The following is a 12,759-nucleotide window of genomic DNA, read 5'->3' on the forward strand; positions in this document are numbered from 1 at the left end:
CTTGTTCTCTTATTCTTGTTCTTCTTGTTCATCTTGTTCTTGTTCTTGTTCTTCCTCTTGTTCTTATTCTCTTGTTCTTGTTCTTGTTCTTCTTGTTCAGCTTGTTCTTGTTCTTCTTCTTCCTCTTGTTCTTATTTTCTTCCTCTTGTTCTCTTGTTCTTGTTCTTCTTGTTCATCTTGTTCTTCCTCTTGTTCTTGTTCTCTTGTTCTTGTTCTTCTTGTTCATCTTGTTCTTGTTCTTCCTCTTGTTCTTGTTCTCTTTTTCTTGTTCTTCTTGTTCATCTTGTTCCTTTTTTCTTGTTCTTGTTCCTCTTGTTCTTGTTCTCTTATTCTTGTTCTTCTTGTTCATCTTGTTCTTGTTCTTGTTCTCTTATTCTTGTTCTTGTTCATCTTGTTCTTGTTCTTCTTGTTCATCTTGTTCCTTTTTTCTTGTTCTTCTTGTTCATCTTGTTCTTGTTCTTCCTCTTGTTCATGTTCTCTTGTTCTTGTTCATCTTGTTCTTGTTCTTCCTCTTGTTCTTGTTCCTCTTGTTCTTATTCTTCTTGTTCTTCTTTTTCCTCTTGTTCTTGTTCTTCTTGTTCTTATTCTTCTTGTTCCTTTTGTTCTTGTTCTTCTTGTTATCCTTCTTCTAATTCTTTCTCCTCCTCATTTTTTTCTCCTTTTTTTCTTCCTCCTCCTCATCCATCCTCATCATTTTCTTACTGTTATTACTACTAATATTAGTGGTACTACTACAATTATTATTATTTTAATATTCCCCATGCCTACAACAGAGCCTTGCATATTGTTGGCTCTTGAGAAATATCTGGTTATTATAAGAATGACTAAAATTTCTTCAGCTCTTTACATGGGTATGATATATAACTTGCCAAGAAAGTTGTCAAAAAAGCTTCCCATAAGAAAAAAAAGAGACAACAGAGGATTTTACTTCCAGAAAGAATGGAGGGAAAGAGGAAATTTGCAGTGATTTAAGGCTAGTATGCTATATTTGTATGTCTACCAGTGCTAAATAATTGTAATATTACACAAAGTTCAGGTTAATCTTCTCTTAAATGGGAAGTCATAGGGTTTGGAGTAATGATTATACATAAGCTAGGTAATCAAAGAGAAAGGGGTGGATCTTTTTAATAGAAGAATTGATTTCTATCTGAAAATCAAGAAGCAAAAGTTTCTGAAGATACAGAGGAAAATTTTAAACTTTTAGTGTCAGAATTTGTAGGTAGAAGAATGTTAGATAGAAGGAAAGAAGACATAAATGCTTGTTTATTGATTGATAATTATTGATAATAATTTATTGATAAGATAATGATGAAAGGATAAGTTGACACAAAATTATGGAAGACCTCAAATGCCTTTCCATTTGATGTGATGTGATTAAACTTTACTCAGTAGTCATTAGGGAGTTCTGGAAAATTTTGAGTAGAGAAATGATATGATCATATGTATGAAGAAGACAGGATATTCTCCAAGAAGCATGAATGTTAGATTAGTCAGGATAGAGAAAGATGGAGAACAAGATATTGTCACAGTCTATGTACTCAATTAAAGAATGAAAGGCTCCACTAGGATGGTGGTCATAGGAATAAAGAGGAACAGATAATTAGATAGGTGTTGGAGAGATGGAATGTATGGGATAGTCCAACTGGCAATCTATTTCATTCCTATGGGGATCACTTGCAAAGAGGTGGCACAGTGAGTAGAGCACTGTGTCTAGAGTTACGAAGACCTGAGTTCAAATCCAGTCTCAGATACCTACTGTCTCTTAACCTCGGCTTGCCTAAGTTTCCTCATCTGTAAAATGAGGATTATCCTCACCTACCTTGCAGGTTGTTATGAGGATCAAATGAGATAATATTTGTTTTTTTTTCACTCAATAATTTTTTTATTTATCTTTAGTTTTCAGCATTCACTTTTATAAGATTTTGAGTTCTAAATTTTCCCCTCCCTCTTCTCCCTCCTCTCCAAGATGGCATGCAATATGATACAGGCTATACATGTACAATTATATTGAACATATTTCCACGTTATTCATCTTGTGAAAGAAGAATCAGAACAAAAGAGAAAAACCATGAGAAAGAAAAAAGGAAAAATAGTATGCTTTGATCAGCATTCAGACTCTATAATTCTTTCTCTAGATGTGGATAGCATTTTCCATCATGAGTCTTTAGAATTGTCTTAGATTATTGCATTACTGAGAAGAGCCAAGTCTATCAAAGTTGATTATTGAACAATGTTGTTGTTACTGTGTATAGTGTTCTCCTGCTTCTGCTCACTTTGCTCAGTATCAGTTCATGTAAGTCTTGCCAGGTTTTTCTGAAATCTGCCTGCTCATCAGGCAGTTTCTTATGAAACAATGGTATTCCATTGCATTCATATACCACAACTTGTTCAGCCATTCTCCAATTGATGGACAATCCTCAATTTCCAATTTTTTTGCCATCACAAAAAGAGCTGCTATAAATATTTTTGTACATGTGGGTCCTTTCCTGTCTTTATTATCTCTTTAGGATATAGACCTAGTAATGGTATTGTTGGATCGAAGGGTATGCAGTTTTATAGCCTTTTGGTTATAGTTCCAAATTGCTCTCCAGAATGGTTGGATTAGTTCACAACTCCACCAACAATGCATTAGTGTTCCAATTTTCCCATATCTTCTCCAATATTTATCATCTCCCTGCTTTGTTATGTTAGCCAATCTGACAGGCGTGATGTGGTATATCAGAATTGTTTTAATTATGAGATAGTATTTGTAAAGTGCTTAGCACAGTTCCTGCCACATAGTAGATGCTGTATAAATTCTTATTTTCTTCCCTTCCCTTCGTCCTTTCACATAGCATTTCACCTCTAAGCAGATAATTCTGAAATCTCCATTTGTAATATTTTTCATTCTTCTGAGATTCAGGTTAATATTTTCGAAAGTCTGTAAAACATACATCTACATGGCGTGACGACACATCAAAATCTACTCACCCCAAACTTGGGTGTGTGTGAAGAATCTTCCAAGGGAAGAGGGATCTTGGATGCTTGAATGTCACAAGGGTCAAAGGAAGAAGAGATGAGTAACAGTGGTGGGTGAATGCCTATTGAGAAATACTGTAGTAGCCACTTTTTTTGAGTGAGGCAATCAGGGTTAAATGACTTACCCAGGGTCACATATCTAGTAAGTGTCAAGTGTCTGAGGCCAGATTTGAACTCAGATCCTCCTGACTCCAGGACCAGAGCTCTATCCACTGTACCACCTAGCTCCCTCTGTAGTAGCCACTTCTTGACCAGGCATTTAAAAATCACAAAAGTCAGCTATACTCCTAGAGCATATACCTAAATGGAGAACTTTCAAATTTTGTCTTATCATATTATAAGCAAAACTATGTTATAACTGAGACCTTAGAGAATTTAGAGGAATGAACATTTCTTAGCATGTTGCAATGGAAATAATGTTGTGTTTATAGTCAGAGGACTATAGTTCCTCTGTAAGAGAACTATAGTTCAAAGCACAGCTCTTTTGCTTTCTACTTTGGTGACCTTGAGTAACTTACTTCATTTGTTTGAGCCTGTTTCCTTATCTACAAAATATGGGTGTTGGACTAAATAACTTCAGAGTTCTCCTCCAACTCTAAATCTGTGTTCCCGTGACTTGCTCCTTTTGGCTCCAGGAATAATTGGGGAAATTGATAGAGAGAGATTCAATTCAATATAAGAAAGAACTATCTAACAATTAGATCCCAACATAGACAAAGTTGCTTCGTGCAATAGGACACAAAACCAAATGTGTTACGACAAATATTCATTAAGTACCTATCATGAGCAGGGCTCAATGCCAGGTGCTAGGGAAGGAATAGCAGGTTAGATAAGACATAGCCTAGCTCGCAAGGACTTTATTTTCTGCAGGAAGCTGAGCCCAACAGAGATATCTAGAATACACACTGACTGTTGTGCAAACCTTAAAGAATTATCAAAATGTGAGTTGCTATTATGTGCGTTGGAGATGTCAAGCAAAGTACAAAGTAAATTCTGAGAGGGAAGATGGTTATCAAATGAGTAAGAGTCAAGGAAAAGTTTCCTAGAAGAGGTGGCAATTTAGTTGGACTTTAAAGGATGTTTAGGAATTTAATGGGCAAAGAAGGGAAAGGAGGGCTTTCAAGACACAGTGAATTGCCTGAGAAAAGTCACAGATAATTCAAAGAATAGAGCAGAAACAAAGAGAGGAGAGTTGTACAGGTAGTCTGGAGTGAACTTTCCTATTAATGTCGACAGCACTATCATCGTTTTAGTCACGTAGCTTTGCCTCCTCAGTGTCATCCATGTCTCCTGTCTCTTGCTCACTCAATATACCCAATTACTTATCAAATAATGTATGTATTTTTTTTCTCAATGACCCATCCTTTCCCTTACTCACATTGCTCTTATTATTTCTCACTTGGACTACTGCAATAATCTTCTAACAAGTGTACCTTCCTCACATCTCACCCCTGCTCCATTGGAATGGAGATCCAACACAATTTCCACATAGCTGCAAAGTGATTTTCCTAAGGCATACTTCTGACCTTACTCAAGAAATACCAATTATTACCTCTTATGGGATTAAATATCAAGTCTGTAGGCATTTAAAGCTTTTTACCTTTCCAATCTTCTTCTTGCATTATACTCCCCTCCATGTTGATAGATTTAGTGCTGCCGTATTTTATTTTTTTCATACAAGAAACTCTATTTCACTCTCTGTGCTTTTGCAGTGAGTGTTCTCCATGCTTGGATTACTCCAAATGCTTACTCTCAAATCTTGGTATACTGGTTTCCCTTGAGACTGAACTCAAATTCTTCTTCCTTCACCAGATTTTTTTCTGAGTGTTCTTTCTCCCTCCCAGCTGCTAGTGCTATTTCCTCCTAGGTTACCTGCCTTTATCTACTTGAAAATTATCTTGTATATTCTAATTTTTATACATTCCCCCTCCCACCCCAGCTATTAGAATGTAAGTTCCTTGAGTAATTGTTTTTTTTTTTAACTTTCTCTTTGTATCCCTGCTGTTTAGCATAATATATGGTGTATTACTAAGTGTTTAATGAATTCATGTGTACTGATTGATGCTATTGTAAAGGTACATAAGCACTAAGACTAGAAGGCTTTGAATCACAAGCAGAAGAGTTTAAATTTTAACCTCTAGGCAACAGAGTCACTGTAAACTTTTGAGCACAAAATTCACATGTCTATTTCTCTCTCTCCTTCTCCCTCTCCCCCTGTTTTTCTCCATTGCTTATTAGCTTATTCTTTCAGAGCATTATTACAGTCTAGGAATTCATCTAGACAATGAGGGCCTATATTAGGATAGTGGCTTTAATATTTAAAACTGGCAACTAATCCTAAAAATCTTTCTAAAAAGAAAGAGTCAAGGATAATCACAAAGTAATTAAGACTAGATTCAAGGGAAAAGATAAGCGAGGATTGGAGCAAGTGGATTTTAATGTATGAATGCCCCATTTGGGTGGATATGTCATAGAGCCCTTTGAAGATGTTGGCCTGTAGCTCAGAACAGAGATAAACACTGGAGATGGAGGTTGTAGAACTATCTGCTTATGGTTGAAGTAGTGGTTGAAGTTTATGGAGAAAATTAGATAGTCAAAGGGGAGAACAAGAGAGGTAAAAGAGAGTCAAGCACAGATGCTTAGGGATTAGAAAAAAATACAAGGAACTGGTGAAAGGGACAGAGGCAATAGTAAATAGTTACTAAATGTTTATTATGAACCTTCTATGTGTCAGGCACTGCGCTAAGTGCTGAGGATACAACAAAAGCCAAAAACAGTCCCTGCCCCCAAGGGGCTCACAATCTAACGAGGAGGGACAACACACATAAAAGGCTAAAAACGGGGAAGGGAGAGGAAGGGTATCCAGCACAGGGGCATGGTACAATTCTGCAGCCAGTGTTGTAAGTGACCTTCAGGAAGTGAATGTTTCAGAGTTGATTTTACCTCACAGAATGATAACTTCCTTTTTTCCTATTTAACTAATTTATTTAGTATTTTATTTTACCCAATTACATATAAAAACAATTTTTTAACATTTGTTTTTAAAACTTTGAGTTCCAAATTCTCCCCCTTTCTCCCTTCCCAGCCTCCCTTATTAAGAAAGCAAGCAATTTGATATAGGTTAATTATGTGTAGTCATGCAAAACATGTCCATAATAGTCATATTTTGAAAGAAAACAGACAAAAGTAGGGGGGACCTCAAGAAAAATAAAGTAAAAAAAAGGTATATTTTAATCTGTATTCAGACACTATCAGTTCTTTCTCTGGGGATGGATAGCATTTTTCATCATAAGTCCTTCAGAGTTGTCTTGGATTGTTGCATTGCTGAGGAGAGCTAACTCATGCACAGCTGATCAGCTTACAATATTGTGTTTACTTTGTACACAGTACATTTCACTTTGTATCAGCTCATGGAAGACTTTCCAGGTTTTTTCTGAGAGCATCCTGCCCTTCTTTTCTTACTGCTCAATAGTATTTCATCATAATCACATACCACCACTTTCAGTCATTCCCCAATTAATGGGCATCCCCTCAATTTCCATTTTTTGCCCCAAAAAAGAACTGCTATAAATATTTTTGTACATACACATCATTTTCTTTTTCTGTTTCTTTTTTAAATCTCTTTTGGGATATAGACCTAGCAGTGGTATTGCTAGGTTAAAGGGTATGCATGGTTTTGTAGCCCTTTGGGCATAGTTCCAAAGTACTCTATGGAATTATTGAATCAGTTCCCAACTCCACCAACAGTGCCTTAATGTCTCATTTTTCCCACATCCCCTCCACCATTTGTCCCTTTTCTGTCCTATTAGCCAATCTAGTAGGTATGAGGTAGTATCTTAGAATTATTTTAATTTGCATTTCTCCAATCAATAGTGAGTCAGAACAGTTTTTCTTATGGAAATAGATAGCTTTGATTACTTCATCTGAAAACTGTTCATATCTTTTGGTCATCTATCAATTGGGTAATGGTTCTTATTTTTTATAAATTTGACTCAGTTCTCTATATATTTGAGAAATGAGGCCTTCATCAGAGAAATTTGCTTCAATTTTTTTTTCACAATTACTATTGCTGTTTACCTCCATCCTATTCCTACCCCATTTATACTATTCTCTCTCTCTCCTTTCATTTTGTCCCTTCCCAAAAGTGTTTTTCTTCTGACTACCTCCTTCTCCAATCTGCCTCCCTTCTATGACCCTCCTCCCTTTCTTTTACCTCCTTCCCCTCCTGCATTCCTAAAGGGTATGATAGATTTCTATACCTGAGTGTGTATGTTTTTCCAACTTTGAGTAAATTGTGATGAGAGCAAAATTCACTCCCTCCCCCTTCTTCCCCTCCATTGTAAAAACTTTTACTTGCCTCTTTTATGTGAGGTAATTTACCCCATCTATTCCTCCCTTTCTCTTTCTCCCAGCACATCCCTCTCTCAACCCTTCATTTTATTTTTTTTAGGTATCATCCCTTCATATACAACTCACATTGTGCCCTATGTCTATATATACTCCTAACTGAACTAATAATGAGAATGTTCTTAAGAGTTAACAATATCAGCTTCCATGTAGGAATGTAAACAGTTTATCCTTATTAAGTCCCTTATGATTTTCCCTTCCTGTTTACCTTTTTATGCTTCTCTTGAGTCTTGTATTTGAAAGTCAAATTTTTATTCAGCTCTGGTCTTTTCATCAAGAATGCTTGAGGGGCAGCTAGGTGGCGCAGTGGATAGAGCACCAGCCCTGAAGTCAGGAGGACCCAAGTTCAAATCCAGCCTCAGACCAAACACTGGACACTTACTAGCTATGTGACCCTGGGCAATTGCCTAAAAAACAAACAAACAAACAAAAAAGAATGCTTGAAAGTCCTCTATTTCATTGAGTATCCATTTTCCCCCTAAAGGATTATTCTCATTTTTGCTGGGTAGGTGATTCTTGGTTGGTATACTAGCTCCTTTGCCCTCTGGAATATAATATTCCATGTGCTCTGATCCTTTAATGTAGAATCTGCTAAATCATGTGCTGTCCTGACTGTGGCTATATAATATTTGAATTATTTCTTTCTGGCTGCTTATAATATTTTATTCTTGACCTGAGAGCTCTGGAATTTGGCTATAATATTCCTGGGAGTTTCATTTTGGGATCTCTTTCAGGAGGTGATTGGTGGATCCTTTCAATTTCTGTTTTACCCTCTGGTTTTAGAATATCAGGGCAGTTTTCTTTAATAATTTCTTTTAAGATGATGTCAGACTTTTCCTGCTGACCTTCTAAGTTGTCTTTGGCATCTATGGGCTGAGAGTTCTAGACACTGCCACTGCTGCCACTGATTCAGTGGCCTGACACCTTTTCCTAGTTTGCTGGGGCCCAGTCTGAGCTGGTGTGGTCTGCACTGTACTATGCTCCTTTCTCATCCTGGTGCAACAGACTTTTCCTGCTGACCTTCTAAGGTGTCTTGGGCTGGAAAATTGTTTCACTCCATCTTTTTGTGGGTTCTATTTTTCTAGAATTTGTTTAGAATCATTATTTAAAGGTATTTGGAGGGGTTTGGGGGAGAGCTTAGGTGAGTCCCTGCCTTTACTCTGCCTCCAGAATGATGACTTTCTTAAGATCATGAAGTCCATGAAAGTAGCCAGGTGGGAAATGATAAAATGAATTTGCTTAGCTCTCCAGTGTTCACACTGGAGAGAGGGCCCCCAAGGGCAATGGTTGTAGAGAAGGTATAAATTTCAGAGCTGATTTCATCTTACTGAATGGTGAGTTTCTGGAGATCATGAAGTCTAGGAAAGTAGCCATGTGGGAAATGAAGTAGCTAAAGAGGAAAAAAAAACTGGTTAAAGATGGGGGAGGGGAGAGAAAACCAGGATAATTTGGTTCTTAGAAACAAAAGGTAGAGAGTATTTAGTTGAAGGAGGTGGAAAACAATATCAAAAACATTAAAGAGATGAAGTAGGATAAGAACAGAAAAAGTCTATTAAATTTGGACTACATGAAATTTAATGGTCTGAACAGTATGAAGTTACAGGAGAGGTAGACAATAGAAGTCAAAAAGACACATTATAAATATAATATACATAAAAGTGTATCCAAAAAACAAGGGAAAATTCAGTAGCAAATAGTAGCAAAAATGGAAGTTCTGTAGAAACTGAAGATAGAGATAGAGTGGATGCCATGAGATCTACAGAGACTGAAGGAACAGATTAGAGTTTGGGAGTAGGATATAAACATGACACCAATATAAAATGTATAAATTTTTTAAAATATATGTGTATATATATATATGTATGTGTATGTATACACATTGTATATATATATATGTACATGTGTATATATGTATATATATTTATATATATGTATAAAAATACTTACTGTGATCAAAGTTCTATGCTGAACCTGGGTATGTTAATAGAAAATTAAAACAACCACTGCTCTTAGGGAGCTCATGTTGTGTTGGGAAACATGACACATACAGAAGATTTCAGTTGCCAGTCAAATAGAAAAGTCTCATGATCCTTAGGGTACAGCAACATTATATAATCTTAAAAATAATTTCCACTGGAAAAAAGTCACATCAGTTTCTAATGTTGAACCATTTGACATTGTTGATAACTTTTGTGGCAAGGACTGATGGTCTGGTGGTGCTCCAGTCTGTTACTCCCAATGCTCTTGCCTGAAATGACCACTGGTGGCAGTTGGCAAGTAGTTGCTTATTATGGTGGTAAGGAAGGTGGATCTCTTTTCCATTGTGAGTTCTCCCTTCATGAATGGCTGTGAGACCCAAGATCAAGAAGAGCTAGTTGTCTGGAGAGCACTGCTACTCAAAAGCTCCTTGGTTTCCAGTTCCCAGCCTATTTCCATTAGCATATGAGTGGAGGTGTTATTTTAGGGAATTATTTGATATCTCTGACAAATGTTCCCTGTACTCTCTCCCTGAGACACCTGAGGGTGTCTAGATGTTTCAGCAAAGTTGGTTTACCTGCCCTGTTGGTAGCTATTGGTTTACAGTTGGTTGGGATGGCTGGCTCTAGAGGGCTTGGCTTCCCAGGTAATATCTGTGTGGTTAGGTTAAAAGTGAGACCAGTAGTCTCAGGGTCATTGTGTTCCCAAGTTTCTTAGGTTCTAGGTACTGGGCTGTCTTGTTTGGGGTCTGAAAGGAGATGCAAGGTTAAGTGGTTTAGGTTGATGGTTTGACTTGTCTGGCACATTCCATCTTCTGTGTCTCTCACAGGATGCCTTGAATCTTTAGTCAATGTGCCTTGCCTATCATATAGGTGTTTCTTCTTCAGATGATGGCTGTAGGGATTGGGCTGGTAGCAGAGATAGGACCTTGTTCCTGAGGCAGCTGATATTACAGTTTCAACAGAGACATACAATCCTATGTGATATCACTCTGGAGTCCCACCAACAATGATGGTTATAGACATCCAGCTTCCTACTGAATATAAGAGGTGGGATTTAGTAAAGCCTTTTCCATGATAAATATATAATTATATCAACTGACACATTCTGGCAGAGAATGTTAAAGTGTATAATGTAATGTCATTATAGGGACTCAGATTTCAGCATGTCATAGGGGAAAACTTCATATGAATTCAAAGAAATGGGCCTCCTTAGGAAGTAGTAAGTTCCCTTCACTGGAGATCTTCAGTAAAGGCTTCAGCAAATCACTTGCCAGGGAAGATGTCAAGGGGATTATACACCAGGTTTAAATTGGACTAGATGGTTTATGAGTTATTTTCCAACTCTGAGATTTTGGGATTCTGCAATTAATAGAAAGTTTGTCCTCACATTGAGCTAAAATCTACTTCCCTGGGCCTCTGTTCTTCCTTTGGGAGCCCAGGACCAGAGGAAGCTGAAGCCTGTCTTCTGTGGTGAGTATACTGTGATTTATTGCTATTCCAGATCTATGGTCACCACAGTGTGTATAGAGGAATAGGGGCACTAACATTCTTTTTGTAGTTTCTCCTTCCCAGGGCTGTAACTAGAAGATTTGGTGTCACGATTATATAGTGGTATTTATTAAAAGGTTTAAGGGCAAGCCAGTCTACCTGGCATCAGCAAAGGTGTCTTTAGATAGAACCTCAATCTGAACAGATGGCTCCTTGGATTAACAACCTGGAAAACCCAGCCAATGTGTTGGTTCAATGTGTTTCATCAAATGCAAAGTGAGAATATGTTAGAAACAAATGTCACCATATTTCTAACCCAATTAGTGTCAGCACCAAGGACATCAAAACCATTGATATCGATGGAGGAAAGAATTGTCGTGAATGCCACTTTTTCCTAGCAAAGACACTAATGAATGTTTATCTGAAGATTCCTAGACATGATATACATTTTAAAGGGTATTATATTTTGTAGTTCATTCATTAGTTTATTGAATAAATATATATTAAGCATCTAACCATGTACAGAGCTCCATGCCAAATGATTATAGAAGTAAAAAAAAAATGGAAGACGAATGCTGTCTGTGAGGCAGCTTCACAGGAAGCTTGACATGGTGGCTAAAGAGCCAGCCTCAAAGCCAGAAGCCCTTGTTCAAATATTTGTCATGTATTGGCTGTGTGACCCTAAGCAAATCATTTAAACTGTCATGCTCTAGGCAACATTCTAGAGTGCAGAGAAAATATTGATCTGCATGGGTAAAGGGAGGTCCCTCTCCTAGAAGTTCCATATACCAATGAATTCACAGGTCCAGTACCTGTCCCTGAGAACACAAATCTTGGAATCACTGAACTTATAGCTGAAGGAGATCATAATACTCATCTCTTCATTTTATAGAGTTCGGAAATAAGACCCAGAATTGAGTGACTTGCCTATGTTAATACATGTAGTCAATAGCAAAATTAGGATTCTACCCAGCTCCTGTGATTTCAAAACCAATTCAATTTTCACTACATTACCAAATTGCTCACAAAATTATGCAGGAAGAAGATATATAATCTCTGGCCCAGTAACCCAAAGAAGTGAAGTTCTGGGTTTACACATAATCATTGATTTACTCATAGTCATCCCCTCTCCATCCTCTCCAGTAATCTCACCCTTAAAATGTTAGAGTTTGAACAAGTTGCTGTTGAGTTGTTTTTCAATTGTGTCAGACTCTGCATTGACCCTATTTGGGGTTTTCTTGGCAAAAATTCTGGCATAATTTACCATTTCTTCTCCAGTTCATTTTATAGATGAGGGAACTGAGGCAAATAGGGTTAAGTGACTTGCCCAAGGTCACACAATATCTGAGGCCAGATTTGAACTTACAAAGATGAGTCTTCCTGAATTGAGGTGCAGCATTATGTCCACTGTGTCAACCACAACTAGGGCTCCACAAAATAGAAAAGGGTTCTAATTCCTATAAAAAAACACTTAGTATAACAAATAATCAATATTAGACAAGAATAACTGAGCCTGAAAAATGATAATGGTTCCTATTTGAGCCCCTAAACTGTCAAAATACTACTGTTTACTCATCACTGGTCCTGATCTTCCTCAGGGATCTAGATGTCACTCTGCTCGTGGTATTACCCTGGGATTGAATCCTCCCAGTCCCTGGAAGGAGCCAGGATTCAGAGTCACTAGAAAATAAATCCCTTTACCTAAACCAGCACAGTCCACTTATTTCAGGGCATTCATGAAAGGAAAGGGTCAGCTTTGAGTCTCCACATCTTATATCTCTTGCTGCTGTTCAGTTCCAGTCACAGCACTGTAGAATTAAAGTTGGAAATGGCTCTAGAATGCATCTCTTCCGGCCCCCTAATTTTA

The sequence above is a fragment of the Vombatus ursinus genome, unplaced genomic scaffold, assembly GCF_900497805.2.
Source record: "Vombatus ursinus unplaced genomic scaffold, bare-nosed wombat genome assembly UNPS02005236.1, whole genome shotgun sequence".
In the NCBI taxonomy this organism is placed as follows: domain Eukaryota; kingdom Metazoa; phylum Chordata; class Mammalia; order Diprotodontia; family Vombatidae; genus Vombatus; species Vombatus ursinus.